This window comes from Microtus pennsylvanicus, chromosome Y, assembly GCF_037038515.1.
Source record: "Microtus pennsylvanicus isolate mMicPen1 chromosome Y, mMicPen1.hap1, whole genome shotgun sequence".
In the NCBI taxonomy this organism is placed as follows: domain Eukaryota; kingdom Metazoa; phylum Chordata; class Mammalia; order Rodentia; family Cricetidae; genus Microtus; species Microtus pennsylvanicus.
The window spans coordinates 2,694,131-2,713,667 of record NC_134602.1 but is presented as its reverse complement, the minus strand read 5'-3'; the positions used below and the strand labels follow the sequence as shown (position 1 = coordinate 2,713,667).

The 19,537-nt window shown below is 39.4% G+C and overlaps 1 pseudogene; it reads left to right on the top strand.

Moving 5' to 3' along the window:
• Window positions 1-17,052: 17,052 nt before the first annotated feature.
• Window positions 17,053-18,147, top strand: LOC142842030 (N-lysine methyltransferase KMT5A pseudogene; annotated as a pseudogene).
• The last annotated feature ends 1,390 nt before the right edge of the window (window positions 18,148-19,537 follow it).

Below are 19,537 nucleotides of genomic sequence, written 5' to 3'. Positions count from 1 at the left end.
TACTATATGTCTTGCTTCTTGGTTAGGTATCCCTATTTGTACAGCCTAAGTTCTTCTTTGTATAAAGTCACTAAAGGGTTCTCTCTGACCCTGTTTAACCCTGATATAAGATTCCATTCTGTGTCCTGGGTCATGAGTCTTATTCCAAGCCCTTAAAGTTGCTGTGGCACATATGGATAAACTGTGATCATCATACAGATCTGTTCTTGAGGATCAGAGAAAACTCCTTCACTTAGAATTTGATCTAGGGAAATCTCAATTCCTTCTGCTGTTTCCTGCTTTTCTAAAAGTCTGGCCTCTTTCTGGCAAAGGCATCTGAAATGCAACAGAGCCCCACTCTCTAGTACCGCTGACGTTAATTGAGCCCAGTCGTGAAACATGGCCTTTTAATAAGAGCCCACGTTTTGAGTATCTCTCTAACAAAGGACAAATATAGTTTGTAATTCACAATAGCTTGTTTAATTTCTTTTAGATCACTCGTATGGACAGGCTCCCATGTATGTTCCTTGATGACCCTAGAGTTTTTGGAGCCAGTCACTTTTCAGATGTTATTACTGGAAAGGCAGGTAGAACTCTGAGGAAAGTATCCTGGAGAGGTTTACTCACTGACGGAGTTAAGTTTTGCCTTTTAACCTTTTGCTCCTGTTCATCAGAGTCTATATTTTCCTCAGGCTTTCTCAATCTGTATACCATTGCCTTCTGTAAGGCCTGAATATCCTGTCCAGTATTCTGCTCCAAAGCCTTTGTCAACGATTTTAAGGTATGAAGTTTGTCTGTTAGAGATAATATCTCACCCTTGTACATAATTTTCATAGCATGCATTGTGACTTCTTGTACTGATATTCTGTCCATTAATCTTTCATACCCCTTTGATGAAGTCTTATTAATACATTTAGCAGTTTGAATTTTCTCAGGTAATATTGTAGCACCTAAAGACAGCGACTGAAGTTTATGATCCAAATCAGGTGTCCTCTCCTTCAGAGCAGCAAAGCTGTTTTTAATATTAGACTGCACCTTTTCTAAATTTTGCTCAGTTGATGGAGTCATATTAGACAAAGATCTATTCTCCTCCTTGAGAATTTCAAACTCTTTCTTGAGGAGGTTGGTGTCAGTCTGAATTGTTTTTGAAGTTACCTCAACTGACTGAAAGTTGTCACTCAAAATAGTTGTGCCATTTCTTAAGCATTCAACCTCTACCCTAAGAATCCTGTATTCATTCTGTAAGGACTGCATCATTTTTCTATTATCAAACCATATTAAAACGAAGCCACCAAAAAAGTAGAATAATAAGCCTCAGGAATATCCAAACCAGTGGAATATCCTCTTGTAAAATCTCAAACATGGTATAATTTAAAAAGCTGCGAAAACATTGAATGATAATGTTTTCCGACATTTTAAAGCAAACCTGTAATTATTTGTATTTAATCGAAAGAAATTTTACCTGTAATGACCATTGCCCATGGCCGGCTGGGGAGGCAGTCGAGCTGAGCTGCACTTTCTGAGCTCCATTCGCTCACTCACTGAGGGCACCTCTGGGCTGTGTGGAGGGTGGGGGGAAGAGGTGCCAGAAGAGAGCTTGCCAGCTCCTGGCAGCCATGCAGCAACCAGTAGCTAGGAGGCAGCTAGCCAAAAAGCCGCACTTCAGGTGCAAATTATGGGCGTGGCTGATCAGAAGATGTAATTAACCAAACCAACTTAATATAATATTCAACTTTAATAAACAGAAGATAGGAAACTTAAAAAACCAGGGATTCAGGAGAGCAGGGACACATAGAGAGGAAACAAGAGCACATGGATGTTTATATTGGCTATGTTTGGCCCCAGGGGGATGCACCTTAAGCAGCATGTGATTGGCTGAAGTCCCCCATCATAAGTAGAAAGTCTATATCAGTAAAATCATACATAAAGAACTTGAAGAAATGTCACACAACCAACTTAACAGCACACATCGATAGGAATTAGAGTAAAAAGCAGCAAATTACCCTTGAGGAATAGATGGCAAAATATCATTAAGGTAATGAATAAACAATAGAATTGAAACAAAGAATCAATAAGATAAAAATTTAGTCCTTTGAGAAAATCAACATGATAGACAAACCATAAAAATAGTAACAAAAAGCAGAGAGAGAGAGTCCCAAATTAAGAAAATTTTAAAAAGGACATATTAACAGTTATTGAGGAAATACAGAGAAATTTCAGGTCATATTTCAAAAACGTAAGCTCCGCAACACTTGAAAATCTAAAAGAAATGGATAGGTTTCTTGATAAATTTTACATACCAAAATTTAACAAAACAAGATAAAACATTTAAATAGACATACAAATCCTAAATAAAGAGAAAATATCATTAAAAGTCTCCCAACCAAAGAAGTGTAGTCATGTGATTTCAGCTACAAATTCTATCTTAATTTCAAAGAAGTTATTAGAAAAAAAAACACCTCAAATTGTTTTACATAATAGAAACAGAAGGAATATTGCTAAAATCATTTTATTTAGCCAGAATTACAGTGATGTGGAAACCAAAAATGATGTAATGAAGAAAAAGGATTACATACCATTCTCTCTTATGAACATTGATACAACAATAAAATACTGGAAGTGAGAACCAAGAACACATCAAAAAATCATGCACCATGACTGTGTAGAATTCATCCTAGCATTGCAGTGATAGTTCAACATACAAAAATCTGTCAATGTTTTCAATTATATAAACAAAAGGAAAAAAAATCCTCTCATTAAGCTCTGAAGAAGCATTTGTTAAAATCAAATATTCCTTTATGATAAAGGTTCTTAAGGTGACAATGCTACAATTTACATGCCTAATCACAATAAATAAAATTTCCAGTAAATAAATAGCCAGTATCAAACTAATTCAAGAAAAACTCAAAATAATTCCAATAAAATCAGGGGCAAAATTCTGTTCACTCTCTTCTTATATTCTCAATAAAGTTCTCGATTTTATAGCTAGAAAAATAATGCAGAAGAAGAACATTGAGAGTATACAAATTGGAAAGCAAGAAGCCAAAATTTATCTAATTGTAGATAATATGATTGTATAAATGACTCCAAAATTTCTACCATGGAACTCCAACCACTGAGAAACATCTTTGGTAATTACCTGGATATAATATAACTCAAAAACTTAATATATCCCTATTATATACAAATAACAAATGGGCTGAGAAAGATATAAGTGAAACAACAATTTACAACAGCCTCAAGTAATATAAAATATCTCGGGCAAACTCTATCCAAAAAATTTCAAAATCCATTTGACAAAAATGTTAAGTTTTAAAGAAATTGATTGGGGGAAATATCAGATATTACATCTACTTTCCTCAAGGACTAATTAAATGTAAAAATGGTGATCTTACCAAAAGAAATCTACAGATTCAAATCAATCTTTATCAAATATTCCATGAAATTTGTCACAGACCTTAAAAAACAACATAAACATTTATGTAAAATAAAGAAAATTCTGGATGAATCATAATCTATGAATTCAAGCTCTATTATAGAGCTTCATAATAAAAATAATTATGTATTGGCATTAAAAACATGACTGTGAATCAATGAATTGAAGACTCTGATATCAATCCACATTTCTATGAGCATGTGATTTTGACTAAGAAGCTAAAATTATTCAATGTATAAATGAACACATCTTCAATTATTGTGCTGATTTAAATGAATGTTCTTAGGTAGAGAAAGGCAAATGTATTCTTATCTATGATCCTGTGAAAAACTAAAGTCAACGTTGATCAAAGACTTCAAGATAAATCTAGTTACACTGAAAATTATAGAAAATGAAAAATAGCCTTGAATGCATTGTCCCAAAAGTCAATGTTAGGAGAATCCATTGCAGCTCATATTTCAAGAATAAAGACCACACTCCTCTTGTGTCACACACACTTATTCAGCTACTTGTTACTCAAACAAGACACATGCAAAATTTGCTCTTTGTTAGGAGGACTAACCTAAGAAGTAAGAATAAACTAAATGGATGAAGTAATTGAATTAATAATTGTTCCAGTACAAAACCACAGTAACACACAGAAAGCAGAAAAATATACACCTACACATAACAGATTACAGAGCAATCAATTAAGCTCTCTCTCTCTCTCTCTCTCTCTCTCTCTCTCTCTCTCTCTCTCTCTCACTCACTCTCTGTATTTCTCTTTCTTTCTCACACTTTCTTTCTCCCAAACACACACTCACCACCACATATACAGAATGTAAAATGACACCGATGCGCTATGTTAAATGCCAAAGGAAACTAGACATTACAACTTTCTCTAATTCTTAGTAATTTGCTTTTACCCTTAGTAATGCTTTTTATATCCCAAGAAGAACTCTTTCCCTTATTAAGTCATGAGTCTAGAGATGCAACATGATTACTACTGAGAAAACTGGTAAGCTACTTTGAGAAGTCCACTCTCCCTTTGGCTGAAACTATGTTGTCCTTCCTCCTTAATATGATGAGTCTTGTCAACAACATTGTTGCCAAAAACAACTCTTTATTCTTGAGGACAAATATGAGGTCTCAGCAGGAGCTTGTTTTGTAATTTGTCTAAAATACTGTTCCATATATCTTGACCTAACAGTTTTTTTTTTCTGTTTTAACAGAAGAAGAAATAGTTGATTAAATAAGGCCCTCTGCAATTCAATATCTTGGTAAACTTTATTTGTTTGTGGGTCCCCTATCAGTGGGATTACAATCTGATCTTTATGCATGAGCTGATATAGTGGAACATTTTCACTATGGTTGGATACCTACTCAAACCTTGATGCAGAGGAAGGATCTTGGTCTTAACCTCAACTTGATATGTCAAGCTTATTAGCATTCATGTTATGCCTGGCACTTCCTGAAAGTAGGAAAAATGCATAGGGTGTAGGCTGGATTTTATTGGATGGAATGAAAAGTGAGAAGGTATGAAAACTGTACACGGTATGCAAAATAATTGGAAAAAATAGAAATGAATAAAATGAGAAATATTTTGTTGTGAAAAGTAGATCAATTCTTTTTCTGATTGCTGGATAATATGTTCTTATAAGTTTAGTAACCTTACAGTATTATGTCTTTTGGAGGCTTCCCCCATTATCCCAACTTTATTTCCTAATAACAATAGCTAGGACATCCTATGTTTACTACAGACAATAATAATACTGTGATTTCTTCAAAATATTTAGGTAAAGCAGGTCCTTTTGTGTATGTGTTGCTTTCATTAGTGAATAAAGAAAATGCTTTGGGCCTACAGTAAAGCTGTAGAAGAACATAGCTAGGTGGAGAAAAGTAAACAGATCTCATGGGGTGCAAAGGCTGTGCAGGATGGAAGCCCTAAGCGTCTCTTAGTGCTGACCACCATATCTGGGGGAAGGAGCCACACTCCAGGGTAGCTAATGCCTGAGAGATTATAACTTTATCCCAATATAGCCTTATCCCTATTGGTCTGGGCTCGAAGGCAGCAAACCAACCACAGGCACAACACACAGCCACCCAGGCAGCTTGCCAAAAACATGCCCACACAACTGAAAGCACAGGGACCCTTTCTCTGTAATGTTATGTGCTTCTCCTAAAAGGGCCACTTTAGACTTATACATTAAAAATGGTAAATCAAGGTTTCTATCGTTGGTAAAAATCTGGGGGAAAACTGTGGCATCATGCCAAACAGGCATCGCCTTTGGGAAGGCTGACAGGATTCCCCTTCACTGCTCCGCCTTTCACTGGATCCACATTATCAGGGATGACTGCAGGAACTTTTTCCAGAGACTCAGCCTCATCCTTAGGAACTTCCTTGATCATGCGTGTCAGCCGGCTCGGAACCCAAAGCGGAGCCTCTTGGCCCTGTGGAAAAACACATACAGCTCCCCTGGATCTTGCCACCACAAGATCCGGTCCATACCATTTGTTATCCAATACATTTTTCCATATCACATATTCCTTTTGTTCCATAGGGCCTGCTGTATGCTTTTCAGCTGCTGTAGTACCCGACTCATTCAGGTTTACAAAGGTAAGTGTGAAGAGAGCAAGGGAGATTCTTTCCCTGGGGGAAGCAGATTCAGCTATTCCCCCTTTTTGTTTTTGTAGAATCTCTTTAATATTTCTGTTGGCTCTCTCCACAATACCTTGTCCTTGCAGATTGTATGGAAGACCCGTATTGTGGGTCACCTGGAGCCGTGCACAAAAGGCACGAAATCCATGGGAGGTATATGCCGGGCCATTGTCTGTCTTCAGGCGTAGGGGTTTTCCCCAGGCAGCCCAGGCCACAAGACAATGTGTTTTTTACATGAGTTACCTTTTCTCCCGCTAGGGGCGTGGCATGAATAATGCCTGAAAAGGTATCTACTGATACATGCAAATATTTTAATTTGCCAAAATCAGGCAGATGGGTAACATCCATTTGCCACAACGCGTTAGGTTGCAGCCCTCTAGGGTTGACCCCAACATTAAGGGGGTATAAAAAGGTCACACATGAAGAACAGGCTTTAACTATTTCTCTGGCTATCTGTCTGAAAATATGAATTTTATTTCTAAGGGTATTGGCAGGCACATGCCAAAGCTTATGAATATCTCGTGCTAATTCTACAGGGTCCAAGACGACCAAAGCTATGGACCGGGTAAGGCAGTCAGCCAAATCATTGGCCTCAGACATGGGTCCTAGAAGCAAAGTATGAGCCCAAATATGTCCAATGAAAAAGGGATTATCTCTTTGTAAAATGCATGCTTGAATTTGACACAAAATATTGGAAACTGTACTTGAATTTCTAACAAAGGCAGCCACCTCCAATGAGGCAACAGCATTCACCACATATTTAGAATCTGAAAATAAATTGAAGGGTTCTGAAAATCTTTTAAAAACTTCCAGCACGGTCATACATTCCGTGACTTGCGGGGTATCAGGTCGAAAATCAAGTAAAATGGGATCTCTACCTTGAATTACTATGGCACCTTTGCCAGTTTTGGAGCCATCAGTAAAAACAGTCAAGGCCATATTAATGGGCTTTTTAAAGGTAACCTTAGGAAAATACACTAAGTTCCTTTCTACAAAATTTAATAGGTGATGTCTTAGATAATGATTATCAATAAGGTTAGGAAAGGTGCAAACCAAAACAGCCCATTCATTTACTGTAGCTGCCAATGTCTCCACCTGTCCCTTGGTATAGGGAATAATCAATTTATCTGGCATGGTAGCAAAAGATGTTAAACCATGTTTTATCCCCAATACCGCTTGAGAAGCAACCAACTCGGGATAATATTGAATGGTTTTGGTACCTGAAGAATTACCATGGATCCACCACAAGGGGCCGTCTTGCCATAGCACTCCAGTAGGGTAATGTGCAGTTTTTAAGATGCATAAGAATATGGGCAAATCAGGATCGACTCGGCACAATTGTGCCTTAGTCATTGCTTTCTCCACCTGTTTTAAAGCCTTTTCAGCCAAGGGGGTCAAAGTTCTGTTCGAATTAACATTTGGATCACCTTCCAAAATAGAAAACAAGGGCAACAACTTTGCCCGGGGGATGTTTAAATACCCCCTAATCCAATTAATATCCCCCAATAATTGTTGAAAATCATTGTGTCCTCAAATGATGGGTGCGAATGGAAAACTTTTGAGGGGTCACCATCAAAGGGGATATAACTGCCCCCAGAAATTTTATAGCAGTAGTCTGTTGGATCTTATCTGGTGCCAAGACCAGGCCCCAACATGTAGAAAAATGAAAATAGATCTACATCCATCTCCATGTACAAAACTTAAGTTTAAATGAGCCAAAGGCCTCAGCATATAAAAATTATGTTGAACCTCACAGAGAAAAATTTTTGAAGCACATTTTGCCAGGTCTCAAACACAGCCTCAGTGGCACAAACATTGTGAGAAGCCATAAATTATATCTCCTGAATTGAGAAACTTTTGTATAACAAGGCTATATAGTGGGAAAAGATCTTTACTTATTATAAACCCATTTTAAAAATATAAGAACTCAGGAAATTAGTTATTAAAAATTTAATCCAAAAATATTTATTACAGGCCTAAACTGAAAACTCTCAAACGAACTAAAAATGACTGACATTTAAAAAATTTTTCCTTTAGCCCTCAGAGAAATGCAAACCAAAACTCTGAGACTTTATCTTATCCTTGTAGAAATGACCAAGATTAAAAATTATTGTTAACAATTTATACTTAAGAAAATGTGGGTAAAGAAAAAACTATTGCTGGAAGTGTAAACTGGTGCTGAAAGTGTGAACTGACAGTCACCTTTGGGTCACACATAGTATTGAAAAACCTGGATGAATCCAGACTCTCCCAGCAGCGAGAGAAGAACCAAAAATCCAGGGCTAGCCGCTTCAGCGACCCTGCCCTAGGAACCAGCCAGAAGACAAAGCCAGACCTGTAATCCTGACAACAATCCTGAGAAACAGTGAGTTTCCTCCTTGTGATTATCAGCTTGCTGTCTTAGGAACTAACAGATTACGACCTTGGGAGTGGTCCCAAGGCAACCACCTGTGGATTTTTTGGAATTTATGACCCTTTTGGACCACTGGGCCTTGGCCTCCTTTTTTAAAAAGTCTTTCTCCTGGGACTCGGGGTTGAACTCCTCCCCCGCAAACCAAGGCCACGTGTGCGACCTCACCAAGGATGGTCTCCTGCGAGCCATGCAGGGGCCCGTGCCATCCCAAGACCCGAGTGAGAGTTTCCCCAGCATTGGGAGTCTCCCACTATGTCTATTTATTTAAAATTAGGCAAATATCTACCTCAAAACTTAGCAATACCCTTTTTGGGCCTAAATACAAAGTTGTTTAATCACAAGAACAGGCGCTCAGCCGCTCAGCCTTGCTTGGAGGCTTGGCTGAGCAGAGTGGCTGGGCCCGACCATTTAAGCTTGTGAGCCTTACCACAGTTGTGCTGAGCTTCTATGCCCTGAGGCCCACACTGGGAGTGGCCCAGCATTCTAGCCTGTGGGTCCTCAAGGCAGGTCCTGTGTTTGCAGCTTTGCATCTTGGAGCCACAGCTGTTCACATTCTACAAAATCTGGAGGCCTCGGTAACTCAAACCAGAAGAATATAATTCCCTTCCTTAGCATATCTTGTTTAGCGGCCAGATCTCTACCAAGCCTATCATAGAATAACACATTAAGATTACCAGAGGCGGCTTTCTCCAGCTCTTCCTCCTCCTGAGGGTCTAACTCTTCCTCAGATCGATCCAGGCCCGCAAATTCCTCAAGCACTGGATAGAGGGGACATTCCCTCTTCTCATTAACCTCCCTTTTAGGGAGAATTGTATCAGGATCCTTTTCTTTTACTTTTTTTCTTTCAGGCCTATTCAAGTTTCCTCCCTTTGAATCTGAATCTGAAAAACTGTTCTTGTGTTTAATTCGGGCCTTTTGCCCCTCTCTCGGAATGTCCACATTGTTCCCCGCTCTGAGGTTGCGGCCAGACTTACAGCAGTGCAACCAGAGACAGCAGGCTAGTACAAACACCACAAACACCACAAACACGAGACCAAACACCCAAGAACCCACTCCCGCAAACAGCATACTTGGAGAGACTGAAACCAGCATACTGGGAGAAACTTACCTACGTCGCCACTCCACGTGTTGAGTTCAGAATCCTCTTCGGCCCTTCGCCTGGCAACCGAAGTTCCCCGGTTTCTGGCACCAGCTGTGGCGGACTTCTTGACCGGTGACGGAAGAACGACCACCACACCAGGATTCCACTCAGATCACGCTTTACTGGAGTGCCCTTGATTGATGGGTAGCAGGAAAGGAGGGGGCAGGAAAGCGAGGGGCAGGGAGCAAAGGGGCAGGGAGCGAAGGGGAGAGGCTGCAGGAAGCGAAGGGGAGCAGGAAGCGAAGGGAAGGGGCGCACTTAGGCAGCCACTTAAATAGGGAATTGGCACACGGGTCGCCCTGTGATTGGCTACCACCAACAGCTGACACCAACCCGCATCGGGATAGGCTCAAGAATCCACATCCACCACGCATGCAGGAAGCGGGCAGCGCAGCTCTCAGTGAATAGCCAAATATGGAGTTGTTTGTAACAACAAGACAGGATGTCAGCGCCATCTTGTAATGGCGATCCTGTCTGGCTCACTACATTTATTCACTGAACAATAAAAGCTACATGAAGACAAAAGGCCCTCCCACACCAGGTCACTGTAAGTTGTAGGTCATCCTGGTCTACAGAGTGAGTGTGAGGACAGCCAAAGATACACAGAGAATCCATGTCTCCAAAAAAAAAAACAAATGAAAAAGGAGTTTCAGTATATTTGAATATAATTTTCTGATGTAAACCCTGGAGTCATTGAAACATGGACAGATGAAAGTATTCTGATTGTGCAATTTTAAACAACATTCCACCCAGCCACTTAATAACTCAAAGCAAAGCAAGTGCACAAGATATTCATGTACACATGATGAATACATCCCAATTACAGATGAGATCTTTCATGACAACCCTGGAGAAACACCAAACTCTTTTGGCTATGTTCATGATATTTCTCTATCTCCCGAACACAGTCTACAAACCTTCTGGACTACTGGCATTCACAAGGACAAGCTTGGAGAACTCAACTGGGGCTTGTTATTGGAGTCAACTGTCATCCCTCATATATATATATATATATATATACACACACACACACACATATATATATATATATATATATATATATATATATATATATATATATATATATATATATTTAGCTCCATACAGGAAATATGTATATAGCATGGAGCTGACAATTTATGTGGTTGTGACATTTATGTGATATTTATGTGGTCGTGGTGCCTGTAGTGGTAGGCTCAAAACCTGAATTGAATTTACCGATCCTGATCCCAATGCTTATTGCAACGTGAAGCAGGGATTGGAATTTGAACCTAACCCCAATGTGATAAAACATGGTCTGTTGACTCCCATGCGATACCTGCTTCTTTCTTCACGGAGAAAGAGTGATAAAGAGGTGGTATATGGAAAGTGGGTAGAGTGATCTGGAAGACAGAAGATAATTTGTAGCAAAATATGGATGGTATGGGTGTAAGGGGAGATAGGGAGAGAAAAGTTAGAAGGGAAGGGGGGGACTTGGAGAAACAGGAGGATTGGGATAAAGGAAGGTTGTACAGGGGAGCACGGAACCACAGTTCTTAGTTAAGGGAGACAATTTAGGGAGGGCAAGAGACTTGACCCTAGAGTGGCTCCCAGGAGACAGCCAGAAATGAAGCCTACAAATATTCTTTGGCTCTGCTTCGTGAGTGCTGGGATTAAGGCATTTTCCTCCTTCAGATTGATGATGTTGGACAGCACCCAAATTTGAGAAAAATCACATTATCCATCAAGCTCAGTCTCATCTGTGAAATGGCTTAAATTGTTGCTGAACACAGGAAAGAATACCACACTTACCCTGTGGTTAATAACATTGAGATTTTGCCTCTTAGTCAAGAGATTTACTTGTCTTGCATGAGGACAATAAATAGCAATAGTCTTTTGCAGGTATTTCTCAGACTATATTCACAGAAATTTGGTAACCTTGCATTAGGTAATAGCTCCCGTGCTAAGCCATTTCCATGGCTTTATTGTTGATTGGAATTGGAAATTCACTTAAAATGTGGGTTCACATTAAAAGGTGTACAATAGTATGACTTCAGAACCTTAAAATACTCAAGTATACCACTGCTACTCAGCTGTTCTCTGCTTCTTGAGCCACTGATATGAGTAGAGAGTGTTTGACCAGGGTTCCCATACAGCCATTATAACCTAAGAGTCTATCATTATATTGTAAACATGCTAAACCAACCACATTCACTCATGTTCTCTAACTCTATCCTCCTTTAGTTTATCAGAACCTCTTTCTGAGGTGTAACTATTTTTATACCCCTTATACCACATTTAAATACTATAGAGTCTAGCACACATGTAAGTGAAAGCATCCCTTTCATGGCCATTCTGGTACACTAATGAGCACTTAGATATATATCTCGCATATTTCCCAAATAGAGACATTAGTTGTGTGCCTCTGAATCAATCATCCCATTGTAATTCAACAGGAAAAAAATGTGCTTCATACTCTTTGTTTAATGTGAACTTGACCCCAAGGTCGAGCTACAAATTAGTAGAAAAAATTGATGAGTGGATAAATGTTCACATATGAAGAAACACTGATAGACAATAAGGAACAGAATAATACATATCTTCAATTAAATGGTGCACACACACACAAGGACATGTACAGGAGATAAAAAATGATACCTAGCTCAAAAGCTCACATGCTCACATATATTCTTTGCCCTTGATAAACGATGGTGAAAATTTTCTTGAGATTCTTAATATGTTGCCTTCTTTTCCTTGGGAAAAGCTTATATTACTCTCAGATAAAGTCTACCCCTTGCCAAGTCATGAATATACAGAGGCAAGTTGTTCAATGTTGAGATCTATAGAAAAGGAACATTTTTTTCTTTGATAACATGACATCTTCACTATTTACCAACCTACATCAAGAAGGCCTCTTTTTCTGACAAGTTTTCTTTACTCAAAATATTAGGTCTCAATAGACCTAATATTTAATGTCCTTAAATGATGATCTGTTCCTGTCATAATTGAAGAACTGTGGATGCCAGAATGCAGGAAGAAGGATACTGATGTCCATGGGAAGAAAATAAATACTGTGCATGGTATATAAAATAAATAAATGAATCTAATATAGAAAAAGGAATAGATAACCATGGTTGAGCAGGGTAGATATATCTCTTTTTTATCACTAAACTATAACTGATGCTTAATTATACAACTCTGGATACTTGTGTCTGTATGTGTTTTATATTGTAAGCACATCTTGGTTTTTGGTTTCATCTTAAAACTTGGAGAGAGCTGATAGTAAATATATCACCATATAACCACTACATACAAGAATCACAGTGTGATACCTTCTGTTTATCTGAAGCTTGGCTTCCTCCCCAGAAGACATACATAAAATGATTTCGCACCTGCCATTATATGGATTTGTGAAGTCAAACCCTATCTTAGTCAATAATTAGACCCCATGATACCCATTATTCCAACTATGATTTCCCTGCATCTTCATTAAGAAGGCTATTTAGCGATGAAATTTCATGGATGGAAAGATTTTAAAATTTTGAACATTACTGTGCTCCAGAGAAAGTAGGAGTGAATTGTCACAAATTAAAATAGATCAGGTGTTTCAGCACACAACTTTCTTAAGTAAGCTACAAAGATTTTTAAATCTGGAAAAAATAAACTCCTACTATTCCACATGTTCTCAAAAGTATCCCACACAAGTTTGAATGTCTCTGCTTCTGCCTGTGTTCTCCCTGACACATGGTACAGCAATTTTACAACATGGTGCTGCACATTCACAATCGCTAGCGTAGAATCAGGCCTAACCAGTAATTCAAGCTAGAGGGCACCCTTCACATTGTATTGATAATGGACATGGACATGCTGTTGGCTTGCAGAAACATTGTCTTTCATTTTCTTTTTGTATGAACTCAATCTTAAATTTATTTGAAGGATGACACTTGAAAATCTGAAAAAAAAATAGAGAGAAAGGTAGTAAAGAAAGTATGAAGGAAACCAAAACAAAAAAGAAAAAGGCCAGGTGGAACAGTATATAATCAGACATGTAAAGGTTTAGGAGAGAATAAGAGATGCTCAATGATGTAAAGTGGTCAGAAGGAAAGAAGGTAGGAAAGAAGAAGCAAAGAAAGCCAAAGGTTGGAGTCTGGAAAATGTTTCATTAAAATTATTTAAGGAAGTGTATATATATATATATATATATATATATATATATATGTGTGTGTGTGTGTGTGTGTGTGTGTGTGTGTGTGTGTGTGTGTGTGTATACACACATATATACACACATATATACACACATATATATACACATATATATATATACACACATATATACATATATATATGGATCAAGAACTGATAAATGTATTAATATATATTTAATAGCTATATAATCATAACAAAAATAGGAAAAGCGTCATGACTCTGCTATGAATTGAAGATAGTTGGTTTTGTAGACACATATGGAAAGGATTTTGTTGTATTTTTTATCACATAAAGGAAGCACTATTAGTATTTAATGAATGACTATGATATGCTGTAGGACTCCCCTCTGTATCATGTGAGTGTGTTTTATTATAATTGGTTAAAAATGAGGCCATTTTGGCCTATGGCAGGGCATAAAAAATTTAAGCAAGACAATTAAACTGAATAAGGAAAATGCAAATCAGGCAGATAAAATATAACCACTCAAGAAGCAAGATATGAGATAACAAACCATGCATCCTGTCATAAGATGTAAAATAATACGAATAGTTTAATTTAATATGTAATTGCTTGCTAGGAATATACCTGAGTGGATGGGCAAACAACACCGTAAGTATGGAGCTTTTACAGGATTATTCTGGTTTGGGTGGCCAGTCAGAAAATGTGCAGTCTATATTTATAGTTTTATTTCCTTTGAGAGATTGTTTCTTTGAGTCACAGAATGTCTAACCTTGTTTTTTTTTCTTCGTTTTTTTTCTTTTTTCTTACATCTTTGTGAAGTGTAACTAAATATGTTAGTTGAGGCTTCCTGGTGTTTTATTTACATGCTTTAGCATATTTATTGCCAGTTTTTTTTTTAATTTGATAAGTTTTTTATACTGGTAATATTTTGTAAGCATTGAGAGTACATTTGGTCATATCTTGAAGGATTTGTTATACACAAGACTTGAGTTAAACAATTTAAGAACATAGTTATAAAAATTCTCATTTAGAAAAGAAGCATGGAATGCTTTAAGCTCCAAGGTTAGAGGACAGAAAAACAAAGAGCTATTGAAACCCAGGTTATGAGGAATAGGAGGGTTTAGAGAGATCGTAAACACTCAGACACACTCTTTGCGACATTTGTAGTCAATTAATATTGGATCTCTGCTAAGAAGATAAGAAGAAAACTTAGGCAAATTCCAAGATTGAATGAATTCTTACATATACTTCTGAATTTCTATAATTTTTCTTTTCTTTTTTTCCACGTGTGATCGAGTTTATTGTAGAGAAAGTTAACAGAGACTGTGGTTGTGTAAGAACAGTCAGACACAGAACTAACGTGGGCTTAGCAGCCCAGCCATGGGTCTGCCCGGTTCTTCCGCATCAAGAAGTTAATCTTTCGAGCCATTTCCATGTTGTAGATCCTCCGGCATGTTTTATAGCTCCCCCGCTGGCGGCGGCGGCAGGGCTTCTCATAGAAACGCCGCTGCTTTATGACCTCAGTAAGCCTGTCACTAGTGAGGCTTCGAGGAGGAAACCTGGAGCCGCCAGAGTGCCAGGCAAGCGTCGTGCCAACGCAGTAGTCCCAAGATTATAATCCAGCTCACGGGGAGTCCACACCTCCTCTGGAGGCACCTGAACACACATGGCATAGGTATACATACACCTGTTCAGGGGCCTGTATGCACCTTCCACGTTCCCCTCCTGAACCATCACAGTCCTGGCAATGAACTTCAGGTGTTTAGCCATGGCCTCGCTTTCAAATCTTCATTCTTCGGGACCTACAGGCTGCGGCTTTAGCATTAGGACTCCAGCTATAATTTTTCTTTACTACTGAATCTGGTCAACAGAAAAACTAGGAGACCCTGCTTTCAGAATAAAATACTCAAGTATAACAATGTACATAAGCTTTTCCCTGCTTATATATGTTTTGAGCCAACTCTCTTCCTGTTTCTTTAAAGAAAAAATAACAATATTATGCCCTCTGCACGTGTGTGACAGTTGTATAGCTTTTCTGTAGGTACATCCCCAAGAAATGGAGACAGAACTTGTCTCTGGACAAGAACTGAATTTTTGGTTCCTATTTCCCATGCTGAGGAAACTCTTCAAGCTTTGATACAGGGATAGACCCTTGGTAATAACCTCAATGTAATAATCCAGTCTATGCTGACAGACAGGGGTTCTTGGCTTATTTGGAAAGGTGGAAGAGTTGGGATTAGACTTGCAGGATGTGGGCAAAGAGAATATCAACCTAAAAGTTATACTGTGAAAATTATGGATGATATGTAAAATAAATGAAAGGAAAAATGAAGACTATCAATATGTTGAGGATAGATATGTCTATTTTATGATTGTTGGGCTATAACCTGTGTTAAACTCAATTATCTTTCAGTATATTTTCTGTGTGTTACTTCCATCATGTGTGCAGTTTTCTTTTTATTAAAACTTGAATAGTGCTAATAGTATATGTGTCACCCTACATCTAATATAAAACAGAATCGCTGTGTTATGACTTCTAAATTTTGGGCATTTTCTTTCTCTCTTGAGGACAGACAAGCAATGCTTTCTTTCTTGCCATTTTATGGACTTGGTGAAACTAAACTTATGTTATAAGTATACCATTTGCTATGCATTACTCTACTTGGAATCAGGCAGTATCTTCACCAGGAAGGCTCAGCAGATATGGAAAATCATAAATTGAAGGCTTTGTAGGTTTGAACCTTGCAATTCTATGATAGAATTTGAGGTTGTGGGGCTGAAATGCCACATAATTAAAAATGGATCAGATATTTCAGCATTTAAATATGTTAGATAAGCAACAGATTCATTTAAATCTGAACACATGGGACACTTCCTACTCCACAGCTATAAAAACACTCCACCACAGCATGGTAGTCTCTGTCTTCATTTAGGTTCACCCTGAAAGTCAGCAGAGTGTTTTTGCTATTGATACTACAAATGTGGTAGTAAAACCAAAAGCTCCATCTGCAATCAAACCTATAAGAATCCCTTTACATTATATTATTAATGGTGATGGTTTTTTTTTTTTTTGTTTGCAGAAAAATTATCTGTAGTGTAATTGGTCTGTGAAATCAATCTTCGGCTGTCATAAAGGTAGACATTTACAAAAGAAAAGAGAAAAGATGAACAAAAGGAAGAAAAAGGAAAAAAGAGAGAAAGAAGAGAAAGAACGAAAGAAAGAAATGAAAGGTTTACGAAAAATGAGAGGGATGGGAGTCTGGCAGAAGCGCAACTGGTTACCGGTTCTACTGCAGGCCATGAGCAAAGCAGTTGCCATGAGGCACTGCAGGGCCTTCCCTGGTGTGCTATGGCGGCGCTGGTGGCAGCGGCAGCAACAGCAGCTGAGGAAGCGGCAGTACTCGTGGCCAGGCCGCCAGAAAGGCAATGGCTCTGGCTGCACTGACATGGGGCTATCTGGGGTTCAGGAGAAAATGTTTGCGGGGCAGTCAAAGATCAATGCCTACATGAAGCCAAACAAGTGCTTAGGAATGTGCTACCCTTTTCAGGAAGAGAACTCAGTTGTACATTACGAGGTCAAATGCCAGGGGAAACCATTATCTGGAATCTCCAGGAAGCCAAAAGAGGAAAGAAATGCTGGAAATATGATCCAAAGTTCCGTGAAGTCCGATGAACAGAAGATAGAAGATGCCAGGAGAGGTCCCATGGCATCTTTTCCAAACCAAAAAACCGAAGCAGCAGATCCCCCGCAAACTCCACCCTCATCATGTGATTCTATCAATACAGTGGCTCCCAAGCAGGCCCTGAAAAAACACCTCAAGGGCAAGCAGGCCCCTAAGAAAAAATTTCAAGGGAAAACACATCAGAAGAGAAAACTGACAGATTTACACCCAGTGCGAAGGAGCTCCAGGAAGAGCAAAGCTGAGCTACAGTACGAAGAAAAGAAAAAAATTGATGAACTGATTGAGAGCGGGAAGGAAGAAGGCTTAAAGGTTGAACTCATTGATGGAAAAGGCCGGGGTGTAATTGCTACGAAGCAGTTCTCCCAGGGAGACTTTGTGGTAGAACACCATGGGGACCTCCTAGAGATCACCGATGCCAGGAAGAGGGAGGCTCTGTATGCTCAAGACCCCTCCATAGGCTGCTACATGTACTATTTTCAGTATCGGAGCAAAACCTACTGCGTGGATGCCACTCGAGAAACTAATCGCCTCGGAAGGCTGATCAATCATAGTAGGTATGGGAATTGCAAGACCAAACTTCATGACATTGATAGTGTGCCTCACCTCATCCTCATTGCCTCCCGCGACATTGCAGCTGGGGAAGAGATCCTGTTCGACTATGGTGACCGCAGCAAGGCCTCCATTGAGGCTTATCCTTGGCTGAAGCATTAACCATGTGGCATCCCTGTCTCCCTACCACCCTGCCTTCTTCTTCAAAGGAAAAAATGACCTCAAACTGAAATGATTTTTTTAAACACACTTACTCTTACCTAAAAAATTCAGATGTTTTCAAAAAGTCTATTAAAGATGGATTTTCATGTAGCATTTAAATATCTCCTACAGGTTTCCAAGGTGGACTTGAACAGGTGGTCCTGTATTATGAAAAGTTTTATTTGAATTTTTTTTTATTGAGAAAAGGAAAAAAACACAAGTTTCTGCCTCCTCCCAGTTCCCATTTCCCTCCCCCTTCTCCCACCATTCTCCCCCTTTCCCTACTCCTCTCCCCATCCCTCTCCAGTCCAAAGAGCAGTCAGGGTTCTCTGCCCTGTGGTAAGTCCAAGGTCCCCCCCCTCCGTCCATATCTAGGAGGGTGAACATCCTAACTGGCTAGGCTCCCACAGAGCCAGCACATTAAGTAGTATCAAAACCCCATGCCAATGTCCTTGGCGTCTCATCAGCCCTCATTGTTCGCCATGTTCAGAGAGTTCGGTTTTATCCCATGTTTTTTCAATCACAGTCCAGCTGCCCTTGGTGAGCTCCCAATAGATCAGCTCCACTGTCTCAGTGGGTGGGTGCACCCCTCGTGGTCCTGACTTCCTTGCTCATGTTCTCCCTCCTTCTGCTCCTCATTGGGACCTTGGGAGCTCAGTCCAGTGCTCCAGTGTGGGTCTCTGTCTCTATCTCCATCCATCAACAGATGAAGGTTCTATGGTGATATGCAAGATATTCGTCAATATTGCTATAGGATAGGGTCATTTCAGGTTCCCTATCCTCAGCTGCCCAAGGAACTAACTGGGGACATCGCCCTGGGCTCCTGGGAGCCACTCTAGGTTCAAGTCTCTTGCCAACCCTAAGGTGGCTCACTTAACTAAGAATTGTGCTTCTGTGCTCCCCTATTCAACCTTACTTAATCCCCATCATCCTTTTTCCCCAAGTTCCCCCCATCCTCCCCTTCTCCCTTTTCTCTCCCCATCTCCCCTTATCCCCATCCCACCCTACCCCCAAGATCCCAATTTTCTCCCCAGCAATTTTGTCTACCTACCATAGCCAAGAGGATAACTATATGGTTTTCTTTTTTTTTTTTTTTTTTTTTTTTGGTCTTTCGAGACAGGGTTTCTCTGTGGTTTTGGAGCCTGTCCTGGAACTAGATCTTGTAGACCATGCTGGTCTCAAACGCACATAGATCTGCCTGCCTCTGCCTCCCGAATGCTGGGATTGGGTTCACCTTCTTACTAAGCTTCTTTAGGTTAACCATTTGTAAACTCCGTGACACTTATTTATGGCTAGAAACCAATTATGAGTGAGTACATCCCATGTTCATCTTTTTGGGTCTGGCTTACCT